This window comes from Stenella coeruleoalba, assembly GCF_951394435.1.
Source record: "Stenella coeruleoalba genome assembly, chromosome: 11".
NCBI classification, from domain to species: domain Eukaryota; kingdom Metazoa; phylum Chordata; class Mammalia; order Artiodactyla; family Delphinidae; genus Stenella; species Stenella coeruleoalba.
The window spans coordinates 91,518,440-91,533,046 of NC_137157.1; the positions used below are offsets into that span (position 1 = coordinate 91,518,440).

General features: G+C 45.4%; 1 protein-coding gene and 1 pseudogene across 12 annotated transcripts in view; one reads left to right on the forward strand and one right to left on the reverse strand.

The window, feature by feature from the left end:
- Positions 1-14,607, forward strand: part of GRIN2B (glutamate ionotropic receptor NMDA type subunit 2B) — a 630,348-nt gene that overhangs the window by 565,911 nt on the left and 49,830 nt on the right. The gene's annotated exons all lie outside the window — the stretch shown is intronic.
- LOC307194054 (small ribosomal subunit protein uS8-like) lies at positions 3,939-4,522 on the reverse strand (annotated as a pseudogene). Its single transcript has one exon. The product of its transcript is annotated as a small ribosomal subunit protein uS8-like (transcript).

Here is a 14,607-nt window from a genome sequence, read left to right on the forward strand (position 1 = left end):
CACTCACCTGATGTAGTCATCTGGTGGCCCAACCAAGGGTGGGTAATCCGTAATGGCCTCACTCGTGTGTCTAACTGCTGCTACTGGCTATCAGCTGGACCTTATTCTGCAGGTTCGCTCATCCTCAGGGAGGCTGGCCCAAGTTTTTTCAGAGCTGTCAGCCACCATGCCAAGAAGGCAAGGCCCTTTGCACTGTCAATCATCATCTCTACATGTGTCACATTTTTTTGCTGTCCTTTTGGTCAAAGCGAGTCACAAGGGCATGGCTACTGAGACATATGATTTATTGGGTACCACTAATATAATAAACTACCGTAAATGGATGTAAAAACTAATATCCACCTTATAAGACTATACTGAGAATTAAATTTGCTAATCCACATTCATTGCTTAGCATAGTCCCTAACACACAGTAAAATGCTCAAAAAATATTAGTCAGTATTAGTAGTAGGATCACCATTAGCTGTTATTAGCTGCCAGGAGCAGATTCTCCTTTTGAAATCCCATTCATTCCTTTATTCAACTAACCTAGTAATACTGAGTGCCCATTGTGGTACCATTCTCTATGCTGAGCATTTGGGAAAAAAGAAATAATATTTAGTCTCTGCCATTGAGGAACTCATAGTCTACTGGAGCAGGCCAGACACGCAAGCAATTAAATATAGTGTCGTATGGAAGTTCAGTGACAGAGGTTTGCACAGGGTATTTGGGGAGTACCAAAGAGGGATACCTAACCCCTTAACCCAGCCTGGGGGTGTGGTGAGAAAAGGCTTCTTGATACCAAATGAGCTGAATCCTGAAGGTTGAGTGGGTTTCACCCAGAAGAGCAGGCATTTAAAATAGAGAATTACAGCATGAGTGGAGGCATTAGATAAGAAAGAGAGTAGTGTGCTCTTATCAGAGTGAAAGGCTAGGAAATCTGAAGAGATAACCCAAAAAGAAAGCGGGAAGGCAAGAAAGACAGAGAGAGAGAGAGAGAGAGAGGGAGAGGGAGAGGGAGGGAGGGTGGATAGGAACGGGAAAGATAAAGGGAAAGTATGGGGAACAAATGTGTCCTCTCCCAAGGAGGTTGGGTACTTTTCTGTAGGTGAATGAGGAGGCACTGACAGGCTTTGAGAAGAGTCGGGATGGGGTCAGATCTGTATTTTAAGAAATCTGGGGCCAAGAAGAGGATGAACTGGAGGAAGATAAGACTGGAGGGGGCCAGGGACCAGCTAGGAGTAATCCAGAAATCCAGGCAAGAGATAGAATATCTGAGAATGGAGGCCAGACTGAGATCCTTTCCTGCCATTTCCACCCTGCAAGGCTGGGGCAAGGCACTTCGGTGAGAAAAGGAATGACTTTAGGTATCCTAGTTTGGGATAGCGTAGTCCAGAATATTCTGGAAAAAAACTACTTTCTACATTCTTAACAAGTGTATGCCTGTCCACAAAATGGATGCTTTCTGGCTAAGGAGGGGTGGTAGACCCTGGACAGTCTTAGAGTGTTCTTATTAGGAATTTATTCCTCTTTTGCATGGCCTTAGTGAGGTGTGAGCACACTGTTCTATGAATTCTACAAGGGACCTTCTTGGACACACATCTTCACGATTTTTTTCATTTATCTGTGGTCTAGTCGTTTTAAACTTGAATGCATTTTCAATGACTTTGCTCTCTTCTATTTGTGTTCCCTTATTGCCTCAGTTATTTTGATGTGCCTTATCAGTGTTCATGCCTTGTTTCTTTTCATATATATTCACAACCTTATGCCTCACAACTCCGCTGCTCCATTGTCCCTGAAAACACATTCATAATCATCAGAGTTTACATTCAGATTTGTGGGCTGGGAAACATTGTCATTACACTTATGCAATATGTTCCTTTTCCAGAATCCCTCCCGTTACTTTCCTTTTGGCTCTCATGTGTGAGCACCCCGCAGTGCTGAAAACAGCTCTCCGCACCCTCACCTGATAAGGTCCTGCTTCAGTCCAGGGCATGTTTTCTAGCTCCTGAAGATTTGCACGAGAACCCGATTTTGCTTGTTTGGTGGGTTCACTCAGTGTGCAACATTTGCATCATTTTTCTTAGTGTCCTGAGATGTACTTGATACAGGTGCTAGCCTTATGTATCTAAGATTTATGGGTAGATTCTTGCATATTTTCAAATAACCTTGTCTTTAAATATTAAATACATTTAAAATTCAGAAAGGGACTTCCCTGGTGGCTCCGTGGTTAAGAATCCACTTGCCAATACAGGGGACACGGGTTCGAGCCCTGGTCTGGGAAGATCCCCCATGCCGCGGAGCAACTAAGCCCGTGAGCCACAACTACTGAGCCTGCCCTCTAGAGCCCGCGAGCCACAACTTCTGAGCCCACACGACGCAACTACTGAAGCCTGCGTGCCTAGAGCCCATACTCTGCAACAGGAGAAGCCACCGCAATGAGAAGCCCGCACACCACAACGAAGAGTAGCCCCCGCTCTCTGCAACGAGAGAAAGCCCGTGCACAGCAATGAAGACCCAATGCAGCCAAAAATAAATAAATAAAAAATAAATTTAAAAAAATTAAGTGAAAGATCACGATAGACAATGTAATGAAACTCATCAGGAAGCCAAGGGCAGAGCAAGCAGGGAGCGGTTCAGTAAAGCATTTGAAGAGCAGTATAATCACCTCTGGCTTCCGGAGGTCTCGCACAACGAGTTGCTGCTTTCGGGCTGGTGGCACTGCTTCCACTTAGTGTCTTTTGTCCTGCTGCTGCTCTGGGCCTCTAGGACATCTGATGCTATGGCGGGCCCGAGGCACATGGGCTGCCTAAGGAGAACAGGGCAGGTGGGGCTATTCTGGATCACTACCACTTACTGAACATTATTACTACATGCCTGATACGGTTCTCATGTGTCTTATCCAATATTTGAGGCAACATAGAGGAGTGGCAAAAAGCGAAGACTCTGGTATTAGAATGTCCGGATTCAGATGTTGTCCCTACTTGCTTGGCTTTTGAAACCTCTCTATAGGGATCTTATAAGAACCTTCTGGTTATAAGCTCTTAATCCTGGAAAAGGATTTGTGGAAGGGGGCCATGGAGAGTAGAAAAGGAGATGGAGGGAATGGAAATAACGGGACCTGGCAGCAGAGTTTAGCATGCGGGCCAGTGGGCAAAAGGTACTTTGGTGTACTTTGGACCTGCCAAGTGAGATTGGCTGCAAGTGCAGACCCTGTGATTGTCCAAGTAACCCCTCCCCACCTCCCCAAGGCCTGGGGGCTGGAAGGGGATGCAGCCACAAGTCACTGTGGGACTTGACAACAGGAACTCTGCTGATTGGCCCTGCCTACACCCCAGCACCTGAGAACTTGAGGGGAAGCCTCCTGCTTCTCCTTGATCCCATGCAGGGGGTGCTTATTTGGGAATGGCAGTGGGATCTGCCTGTCACTGTGATGCAACCTACTTCCTGGCCCCTGAGATGTTCACAGAAAGTTGGTGATGAACACCAACCGCCACCAGCCTCATTTACTCAGTGCTCACCAAGTTCCGGGCATTTTGCAAAAGCATTTTAGATACATTATTTCATTTAATTCTCATCAAAACCTCATAAATATAGTTATAGTTACTATCTATTGCCATTTATAGATGAGATAAACAGTGCGTTATGGGGACCGTTTCGGTGATAAAGAATAAATATCCAGCTTGAATGAACTTAAGCAAAAGGCAAATTTATTACAAGGATACTGGATCGTCTGACCAGAACCCACGATGGGAACGTGGCTGAGCCTCTAGAACACTGATGCTCTCAGGTATCTTGCCCACTCTCTCACTGGTACATGCTTTCCTCTGGCCACTGGCTTCATGCTTCTCTCTCCATTGGCCAGTTTTCTCCTAGGGTGTGAAGCATGGTGGCCCACAGCTTCCGGGTTTTTTTTTTTTCTCTCTGAGGCATTTTATTTGCATGTATGTACTACATCCCTAGAAAAAGAATCCAAGGATTTTCCTTCCTGTGTGTTTTCATCTTGCTTCTTCATGGTCCATGATGCCAGATGAAGTTATCAGTACGATGAAACCAAACTGATGGGATGGGAGCGGTTTATTCTGCCATTTGTCTAGACTTTCAGTTGCACATCAAATCTAGAGTTGCACACTCCACACTTCTTTGGCCTGCCTGTGAGGTTCACAACGATTTTCCCCACCCGGTGATCATCAATGATTTCAAATTTGCCAATGTAACCATGCTTCATCGTCACAGTGAGGAACCTGACAGTGACTTTGGAGCACGGCCTAATAAGAAACTGTCACTTGCCTCTCCTTTCGGCACTGTTGACACTCTTGAGAGCATCAGCCAGGACCTTCATGGGCACCACTACGGCAGCACGGAAAGGTGGTGGAAAGAGCTTCTGATTTTTACATATGATAGCTTGTGCTACTGGGGAAAGACTGACTTAACACTCTTTGTTCCTAAGGCCCAAAATCCCAAGGATTTGACCCAACCAGTCAGGTGCCCACCCCTCAGCTGTAACTGGGTCAGAGGATGGACTGGGAGATGTAATAACATGGCCATTCTCAGAGGACCATGTGGTTGGAATCGAGGAAGGGGCAGTTCACAAAAGGAGAGACTGAGCTAAGCAAAAGGGGTGGGGGAGAGAGTGAGTTAGGGGGTCAGGCAGAGGATGGCTGGTTGGTAGACAAAAGAGCAGTTATCCACAACCCAGAACTTAAAAGGTTAGGTAGCCCCTGCAGAGTCACACACAACCAAAGCCAGGACTCAATTTAGGCCTTTCTGACTCAAGGCCCTGCATGTAACTAAGATGACAAATTAGAATGAAGTAGTGGGGTGAGTGAATGTATGAAGGCACACGTACATACGTGCACGCATGCTTACAGTCATGCACACATATGTAAATACCAGTGAAGACCTTGCCGAGCCGGGGCTCAACTCCAGGAAGTCACATTCAGAACCTTCAGGCGTTGTGCACTCGCGCTCTATCCTTTCAGTTTGCAATCAGAGAACAAAGGTAGCAATGACAAGGGAACTTGATGAGGAATGATGTCCGTGACTAAAGCCTGTAGCCAGTCCCCCGAAGCAGGTTGTAACACCACCCGCATCCGTCAGTCAAGTCAGTCCGTCAGCATCCCAGCCCTGCCGAGCTGGGTTCTGGAGCAGCCTAAGCCTTGGGCCTGTTGCACACATGTCTAGAGCCCCATGATACGGGAGGAAGTTGACTCAGAGGAGGCGGGACATGACTTGGTGCTGTTTAGTTCCAGAGGTCTCTGCCTGGTCCCACATGTGCCAGAGGAGATGGTCCAGGACTCAGTCTTGATGTTCAAGAAGAGGGCCTTTTTTGGAAAAAAGTGGATCAGAGGACAAGGTCGATGGGGCGCCACTCTCAGTAACTGAGCCCCTCTGAGCCCCAGGATGGACTCTGAGGGTTGCTGTCCAGGGATGGGGAGTTGGCTTGGGAGGTTTCAAACCCTCGGGCCAGGAAGGCATCAGATACTTCAGGAAAACATGTTGAATCTTTCAGCTTAGTTGAGCCTGTTGAGTATTTACAATATGCTCTGACCTAAAGGAATTACTACGCTTTCTAAACTGTCCACCTTGCCCCAGGGAGGGGTTTATGGGAGAGGATCACCTGGCTGGGTGGCATTCGTTGGGTTCAAGACCTTTGGTAAATCTTGAAGGGTCGTAGCAGTTTTACTCTCGTGATCTCTGTTTTTATTTGCGCCTGAATGAAAATATTGCATGTAACCGGAAGAAGGGCATGGAGTTTAGTCTGACATTTTGAAACAGATCGAGTTAAGAGTTTGAGAAGTTGGAGCTGGTTCTGGGAGGAAAGTAGGCACGCTGAGGAGTTGCTGTTGTTGGTAGTAGGAGTAACAGTAACAGCAGGAGGGGAAGAAGGAGAAAAAATAGCAAATACTGCTTGCATAAAACTACTGCATGCCAGGCCCAGAGGCGAAATAACTCACCAAAGGTCACACAGCTTGTCTGTGCCCTGCCTCCTACTGCTACCATCCTGCCTGTGCCCCCCGCCCCCCACGGACTCCAGTTGACACTTGCTGTAAAGTCTTCAGACACAGCCATGAGTCCCAGCTTCTGGGAGGCTTAGGTGACTGGAGGGGGCTGTGGAGCTGAAGCAGATGCTTTTCTCTCAGATCACGGCAGGGAAGGAGTCAAGAGGCCAGAAATATTCTCTTGGCCACATGGCACAGTGCAGGAAACACGGGCTTCCAGAGTCAAACAGATCAGGGATGACGTCCTGGACCCTCAGCGAGCCTCAGTTTCTCTGCCTCTACTGTGGGCATCGCAGTACCCACCTATTTGGGAGCTAGTGACAACGGAATGCCATCACTCTGTGTGAAGTGTCTGGCCTGACTCAGGATACACACAGTTACTCTAATATTATCGCATCTCTGCTCGTGGTGTTATCTGAGATGACCACAGCTGTTCTCTGGTGCCGAGGGAATCAGCACCTTCCATTCCCGGCCCCAGATTCTACCCCAGCTCGCCACTTCTCCATTCCTTCACTCTCCAGAGCAGGAGAGATGGAGGGAGGAACCGTGAAGAACAGGGACCACACACACAGGGGGCGATGGGCAGTGGCAGCAGTGGGTCTGCACAACCCCCAGGGAGTCCCGGGCTCTCTCAGAGGGGCAGGGCTCAGCCAGGGATAGCAGATGAGGCCTGAGATGACAACGGACACCCAGTGCCACTGGGAGACCCACTCAGGTGCCAGGCAAGAGTGGCTGCAAGGGTCTCCCTTCGGCGTGTGTGCCCCAGTCCCCAGCTTAGTACGTGTCAAGGCAGTAAAGGGTCAAGGCAGCAGGGATCAAATTTGAATATGGAAATTATTTTCTAACACATTTTTCAAAACACTAACTTTCCAAATCTAGACATCACCGAGTGTGCACGCGATTAGGGGAAGGAGCACAGCAGATGTGCCGTCGTACGTACAGCCATCCACATGGAACTGAGTCCGCCCAGGGCACTCTGTAATCTAGAGGCAGAATTGAGAGAGGCAGTATGTGAGGCAGCCCTTACCTGCTACAGCCTTTCCGTGGAAGAGCACTGGACCGATATCTAGCACTGGAGGCTTTCTGAGGGTATGAAGTATTTGTCCCCCAGTGACACATCAGTCAATAATTTACTGAGAACACACTTGTTTCAAGCCAGTACAGGGACAGAAAGAGGTAAATAATATAGTCTCTGCCCTCGAGTGCTTGAAGACACATTCACAGACAGAGACAGAGATTTTAATGTAATAGCCCAAGGGAGCAGTTGACCCACAAAATGATTACGGAAGATCAAACAGAGCTTGTTCTCTGGCTGGGCGTGGACAAGCACAGCATCATGGTGTTGCTGAGGCCTGAGGAGGGCTACGAAGGATGCAGAGCATTTGAGAAACATGGGAGGGGCTGATGGAGAGAAGACTGTGCAGCCCAGAAAACGATGCTGCACGTCGACCCCACATAGTATAGACAAAGCTCCGTGCAAAAAGCAAGAACACAGAACACTGCGAGAAGACATAGAAGATAAACTTATGGTTACCAAAGGGGAGAGGGAGGGAAGAAGGGACAAATAAGGGGTATGGGATTAACAGATACAGACTACTCTACATAAAATAGAGAAGCAACAAGGATTTACTGTAGAGCACAGAGAATTATATTCAACATCTTGCAATAACCTGTAATGGAATATAATCTAAGAAAAACCAACTGAGTTTTACTTAGCTGTACACTTGAAAATGGACACGATATTGTAAATCAACTATCCTTAAAAATAAATAAATAAAAAATAGTAAAGACCAAAATATTACAGAGACAAAGCCAAATACACCACATCAATTAACGTAAATGAGCAAAATTTAGGTATTAAGACAAAAAGACTTTCAGGTTGGTTTACAAAGCAAAAGCCAACCGCATGCTATACTCTAGAGACACACTTAAAACAAATTTAGTACTTTTATACTTCTTCCCATTCCCTAACTCTTAGTACATGCTATTTCATTTTCCATTGTCAAGGTTTATAACACACACATTTCATTGTATAACCTTAGTTTTTCTAGTGTTTATTCGTAGCTCTACGTTTAAATTAGTATTGTAAATAACACTGCCAAACATTAAAATAAGGAATGCTATGAGAGTGGGATAGATCTTTTCTTTAAAGTAAGGGTGGGTAATCAAGCGTTCTGTATAAAAAGAGACATGTTTTACTTCGACAGAAAGGAGTAAAAGTAAAATCTTGTGCATAAAAAAATACCAAAAACAGTCAGAAGACAAATCTTAGAGTAGAAAAATATTTCAAGCACATCTGACAGATAAAGGGTTACTATCATACTATACCAGGAACTCCCTACAAGTAGATAGGAAAGACCGACAGCTCAACAGAAAATGGGTGAAGTGTGTGACTGGAGGTTAAAAGAAAGAAATCAAAATGGCTAACAGCCGTGCAAGGGTGCTCTGGTTTACTGCGAGTCAAGGAGATGAAAATTAGAGCAATTAGACACCAGTTTTTATTCTTCAGATTGGCGAACGCTTAATAGGGGTAACAACCTAGTGCTGGTGAGAACGTGAGCAGGGCGCATTCTCGTGCTCTGCTGGTGGGAATTTCAGTCACTCTAAACCTTTGGTAACGTAGTCTGGCAACACCTAGCACATTTGAAAACACAAATATCCTTTCATTCTACTTTTTTATTATTGGTAATTGATGCTTTGGAAATACCAAGATATGTATTCAGTAGGATGTGTTTTTGTTAAATTTGGGGGGAACATCCCAAATGTTTATCAGTAGGGATATGACTGAATAAATTAGGATGCATTCATTAGTAGGAAATACTATGCAGCTATTAAAAGGACTCAAGTCTGCCATCTACTGAGTTGGAAGGAAGCCCATGATGTCTAATGAAGTGGGAAAAGCACGTTTGCGGAGACATGCATACTATGACCTGGTGTCATACATACATACTCACACATACACATCCGACTTTGGAAAAACACACTCATACATACATACTCACAGATGTATTTTGTATGAATATAGAGAATGGATGGTCATACACCAGAATGTTTACTTGCTTATGAGGAATGGAGGGGAGGGATGGATGCAGAAAAAGAAAGGTTGAACAAAATGAAGTGTTATCACACACTTAACCTTTGAAAATCCTCAGAGCTAAGATGTGTAGCTTTGGGGGAGGAGAAAGAGGAGTGCCCTGCTCTCCTTGATTTCTGTTCTATCAGGAGTCTCAGGCCTGCCCCGGGGCCTGCCCCACACATGACAGCGGCCTGCTTGACAGCACTTTGGGACGGGATGGGGTGCAGATCCGGGCTGCCTGGCAGAGACTGCTGGTCCCTTCGACTTGCTCAGGGAAATTACGTGTAGTTTTCAGTTTTGCATTCTAACAGTCAGACGAAGGCGTCAAATAAGCAGCAAGTGTTCAGCGTTAGAGCCAGATGTCATCTCCGGCAAGAAACAACAATGCTTTGACTTGGGGAAAATAACCCTTGACGCCTAAAGAGGCTCACTTAAGGGCTTTCATGCCAGCATCTTGAGAGATGCCTTTGCCTACAGATGAGAGAGGCTGCCCGGGGAGAGCGATGCCCTCTGCTCTCTGGGCAAGGACTACGGTGGCCTTCACAGTAGCCATGCCCTGCCTGGACTCCTCTCCTTCTCCCCGAGGACGCGCTCACCAAGGGGACAGATTCGGGGGCTTCCAGAAGGAGTGCCGCCCCTGTGTGTCCCAGCGTGCTGTTGGGTGCCAGCTTCACTGCCAGCGGTGGAGGAAATCTGTTAGCAGAAGGAAGACTTTGACGTCTCCCATCACCACAGATTGGTTCTAGAATTTTCCTAAGGGAAAGCTTACGGAGTAACACGCTGTAGGTTTGTGAGGTAGACTTCCTTCTGAGGAGAAATCCCCAGCTGAACAGGTGTTCAGCGTGTACTGAGAGAAGCAACCAGAAACCCTCAAAATGACTCCATGTTTTCCTGAGAAAACTAATCAGAGATTTTTTTTTTTTCTTGAGAAAGATGATTTCAGGTCTCAAGAGATCTTCTGAAATCTTAGTGTGGCAGGGAACTGCATTTTTTACAGACAGATGTTGTTGTTAAATGTGCTTCTGGAGATGTTTGTTTAGTGCTTTCCTCTGAGGAATTCAGAGTGCTTTACAGACATTTTCTTCATTTTTTCTTAAGGCTTTTTTCTTTCTCCTGAACATGTTTTATGCTCGACTATAAATTTTTCATTCAGTTTTTCTCACTGAATTTTTTCTGAAATATTTCCTGTTAACCTCATTTCCTCCCACTCTGCATATCCAATATGATACACTAACGCCAGTTCAGACACCCTAGAAAAGAATTCAAGATTTTTCCTTTCGGAATCTCAGGCTTCTCTTTCTCTATTTACTTTTACAAACTTTCCCATATTTAATACTTTCACCATACTTTTTTCCCCTTGAAAGAAGAATTGCTTGAAATATACCTTGTTCTTCCACATAAATAGCCCCTATTTTATTTAATTTTAGTTGTTTACTTATTTCTAACTGTCTTGCTTCACAAGAAGTTGAAGTAATTAATTTGTGGGAACCAAACACATTCTTTAACATAAGCACTGTGTAGTGGCATTGCAAATCTGATATTCATAGCAAAGTTGTGTTGGTTTTTTTGCGAACCTGTTTCTCCTTTCAGTCCTGAAGGCATTTGTTAACTTTCTTTCTCACTGTAATCATCCTTGAAGAAACAAAGAAAAAAAGAATCAAGACTTTAAGACAAGCTAATCTTTTGTAGAATCAGATCAGATACTTCCCTCCCTTTAGGAAATAACCACTAAGAACACCTTGTTACTGGGCTCTCATCAGATGGAAATGTAGTAGGGAGCCTGTGTCCTAAAGACCATGAAATTATGTAGAAGACACCTAGCAATCACTCCCTATTTTACAGATGTGGAAACTGAGGCTCAGAGAATTATAGATATTTGTCTGCAGTCACAGAAATACTTAGAGACACATTCAGACGTTAGTTTAGGAAGGACTCCCCTGGCGGTCCAGGGGTTAAGATTCTGTGGTCCCAATGCAGGGGGTGTGGGTTCGATCCCTGGTCGGGGAACTAAGATCCCACATGCCTTGGGGTGAGGCAAAAACAAAAACAACAACAACACCAAAAAACTATCCCACATATATTAAAAGGATAAAAAATGAATAAAAAAAAGAATTTCGTTTAGGAGACAAAACATCTAAAAAGTCACTAAATAAGGTAGTAAAGAGCATGAAATAATGAATGATTTGGTTATTCTGGGCAGTGGTGAGCTGGTAAGTGTTTAACTGCTGAGGGCAGGGGTGGGCAGGGGCAGCCCTGATTTCATGGTGCCCACGACCAGTTTCAAACTACCAACCTGAATGCATTGAACAAGGAGTTGGGAACAGATTTATACAATCTAGCTGGTCAAGAGTAACAGAGTTCTTCTGGCTGGAGCGGGGAGCAGGTCTCTAAGGAAGAGAACTAAGCTAGACCAGTTCTCTCCACACATGAAGGACCATGCTTGGTCTTTCCATGGGGCAGCTGCAGGACTCTGCAACTTTGCTCTTGCCTCAGCAGATAAACCTCTCTTCACCTACTGAGCTATCACTTCCATTTCAAGGCCCAGCTTAAAAAAGGGTCCCAGTCAAGCTTTTCCCTGACCCTTTCACAAACAGTCCCTTCTACTCTGAATCCAAGTAATTTTTTAGACCTTTTATTAGGGTAATTACCAAAGCCTGACTTGATATTACTGTCAATAGACAGTGTCTTTCCCCAGGGGACTGTCCTTGGAGGACAGGGACCGTGTCTTACTCCTTCATTATTATCCGAGAAGCAATGCAGGATGGTGGGTGGGAGCCCCAGCTCTGGAGCCAGACTGGTCAGCTTCAGATCTGAGACACTGTGCTCGCTTACCTTGAGACCATGAGCAAGTCATCAGACCCCTCTGTTCACACCTGCAAAGTGAGACGTTACACAGCAGCCTTCATCTCACACGCTCCCTCTGACGATGCATGAGATTCCTGGATGTGTTTGGTGCTCAGCACACACTAAGCCCTTAGTAAATGTTGCCTGGTATTGTTTTCTCTAGCACACGGCCCAGCGCCTGGCACAGAGCTCATGTGCAGTTGATGTTGGTTGCATTACGTCGAAGTGAAGCAAGGATGTGATCCAGCTATCTTGACAGGAAGTTAAGAAAGAGTGCTGGAGGAGACCTCACGAACAGATTATTGCTGGGGAAATGAGGATGAGATAGTAAATAAAAATCAGTTGATCATAGGATTATAGGATCAGAACCAAGCTTTCCAGCTGTGGTACGATGAGCACAGAGCAGGGTGGGATCATGCATACCCTCCCCTCCCTCGGTGAGCTGGACGCCGTAAGTTTGTAAATATACCATTTGTCATTGCAATCGCTTGTGTAGACTGCTGTTCCTTGAAATATCTCCTTTTCAGTATTGTGCAGTTGCTTTTAAAAAATCTAAGTGCTAGACGTTAAGTATAAATACTGTTGAATTTTATTCCATTTCGTTCAGTCCATTATTCCAGTGAATTCATACGGCTTCCAGCCTTGATTCTGCACTGCAGTGTATCTTCTATCCTTTCTAGTTTGGGTTACCTGCAGTTTGGTGAGCATGACTTCTGTTTTGTTTTCTGAAGCACTACACAGGCCACTTCTAAAAACAGCGTCCCCGACATGACACTAGAGACCTTTTTCTGTGTTGGCATTAATTCGTTAAACAATCTTTTTTTTTTTTTTTGGATATGGATTGTAGACTCCTTTCAAATCCATCAAGTATACAAGGATCTATATTATATCCCCTCTTGTTCACAAGTTTCATGAAAAAACTTTGCCAACGTGCTACGTGTGCAGCATTTTTGTTTCACAGATACAGTGAGACTATCAGAAAAGAAAATACAGCCAGCTTGTTGAAACCTGTTCCTGATTAACCTATGTTAACTTCCAAAACCGACACCTTCCTTTTCCGACTTTAATAAAGGCTGCATGTTTCAAAATAGTGAAGTTAACTGTATCAGGGTAGATGAGGCTCAGTGCACCAATCTTGACCATCTAGGTGAGAAGTTTGGACACAGTCCTGAGGGTGGTGGGAAGTTGTTGACATTTTTGAATAGAAATTATATGATGAAATGATGTTTTCAGAAGAGCCGTCTGGCAGCAGTGTCCACGGTGGACTCTAGGGGAAACCTTATGTGAAGTTTGCAGTTGCCTGCAGTAATCCCAAGATGGGCTGCTGGACGACTGGACTAAGCTAGTAGCAGTAAAGATGGAAGAGCATACATTTGGATTAAAGAAAAACACTCAGAGAGACACTGGGGGAACATGATAGCAGTGAAAGAAATAAAAATAGGTACCTTAGGGCTTCCCAATCCTTTTCATATAAGGGAACATGCAGAAAAAACTAGGGCCGCTTGGAGATGGATGTGACCCAATGTCATGGGCTCCCACGGCTGGGTCTTCCCTTCCCCAAGCCCCACCTCCCCCAAATCACAGGCAGAAGACATTAAGCTCTCCACAGGGCTGGGAAGCTATTTGGACATTTTTGTTTTAGAAATGAGTAGTCTTAGTAATATGAAGAAAAATAGACTTGTACCAAAATCAGAACCAACAGTACGGAAGAGACTATACATGTAAAGGGAAGCAGATGTTTGCTTCAGTGCATAATTCCGAACACAGAAGTCACATATGGCTACACGCTTGGAAGAAAACTAGCATCAGGGTTAATGCCAAACCAAAGAGCCCAGGCCACCGAGCCACTGCCCGTGTTATAGTGACACGTGAGAACAGAGGCGGTGGCTGTACAGGCCTAATTTGGGCATGAAAGTAGGCAACACCTACCAGACAGGTTGGGGGGAGGTATAAACCACACCAGGGGAGGCACTAGGTAGACTTAGGTGTAGACGAAAGCAGTAGCAAAGGAGTGAACTTCGGTTTTGTATGAATACGGAAATCGAAGCCACTTGCTTGAAGATTCATGACATACTGCCCATTTGTTGCTCCTTGTTGGTTTTCGTAGATCATAAATTAAGTCGTTTCGTAGTCCTGGTGCCTCACCTGTGCTACTAATTTGTTTTGCTGCATAGAGGAGAGAACATGCAGGGACTTGCCATCTATAATTCCTGGTGATAACTGAAGATGTTTGGTTATAGAAAGTTAAAAGGCGCTCCCTCTTTCTTCAGTAAACTCAATGGCAGAGCGAGAGCAAGAACCTACCAGCAAGGCGTGCAGATTCTATTATAAAAACAGGAACGAAGGGCTCTTTTAAAAAACAATGGAACCCACACATTTCTCCCGATGATTGGCAGCAGGGCCACCAAATGCATGATGCCAGGGGCACCCGCCTTTCACACTGGAGTCCGTGAACTGGAGGCACACGGCCCATGTGGCCACGTGTAGCAGCTCACAGAGAGACCTATCTGATCCCCCCCCGGGGCGCCCACCCAGCCCAGCAGGTGCGTATCCACGCTGACCTGTGACGTCCATCACCCCCTCGACCACACTCCCTTCCCCAGCCAAGCTGTGCTGTATTCTTTCATCCTGACTTACCATTTTATTCCAATTCAGATCCACCCAGTCCTCCCTGTGGCTTCCCACTAGACCTCTGGCACAAGCCAA